The sequence below is a fragment of the Penaeus monodon genome, chromosome 28, assembly GCF_015228065.2.
Source record: "Penaeus monodon isolate SGIC_2016 chromosome 28, NSTDA_Pmon_1, whole genome shotgun sequence".
Taxonomy (NCBI): domain Eukaryota; kingdom Metazoa; phylum Arthropoda; class Malacostraca; order Decapoda; family Penaeidae; genus Penaeus; species Penaeus monodon.
The window spans coordinates 23,414,785-23,415,683 of NC_051413.1; positions in this window are offsets into that span (position 1 = coordinate 23,414,785).

Below are 899 nucleotides of genomic sequence, written 5' to 3' on the forward strand. Positions count from 1 at the left end.
TAATACGGCTGGTTGATTGGTAAGTCTGAATAGGGGGCTGTATTTTAAGACTCCAGGGGAAGAAAGGGGATTAAGATCAAATTTATGAAGCAGTTTTCATAGGCGGAAGAGTACCTTTATATTGAAAATTATAAGTGGGGGAATAAAAAAAATACAAAAAAAAATTGCGTTTAAAAAAAAACAAAATAAAAAAAAAACAAACAAAAAGAAAAGAATACTAGTAATCAACACTATAGGCCTATTTGATACTATCATCCATTGAAAGGTGTACAAAGGGAAATAAGGTTAAAAAAAATTTTTTTTAAATAAATTCGATCACTGATCACTGATAATGCTCAGAAAACAGAATATATGACTTTTTCCCTTTGGGGCTTTGAGGGGCTTAATCTCGGGAAAAGGAGAAACTAGTAATTCATGTTGGTTTGGGATATTGCAATCCATTGGGTCTTTTTAAAAAAAAAAGTATATATAACATACATGTAATACACATTTTTCCCTATTTAAAAGAATGTATACAACATTTTTTTTTTTTCATTTAATTGAAATTGTTGCCTTCCTTTTAAACAAAGAGACAAGTGATTTCTTTTTTCTTTTTTTTTTCCTTCTTTTTTAAAATTTTTTCGTTTTTTTTTCGTTTTTTTTTTTTCCATTTTTACGATGTCGGCTTACAAGGAGTACGGACTTCAGATACCAAGACAATTTTTTTTTTCTATTTATCAAAATTATTTTATTAAAACACTATCAAAAAAACGAGGCAATCGCCGTTATCGTCTGGGTTTTTTCACTCTTTAACCTTTTTTTTGAGATTCCCCCAAAATTATCTCCCTTAGCGACAAAATTTTAAATCTGTAAGGGCTTTGAAGATTTTGAGAATGGGGGCTATAGCCGAGGTGTAAGGT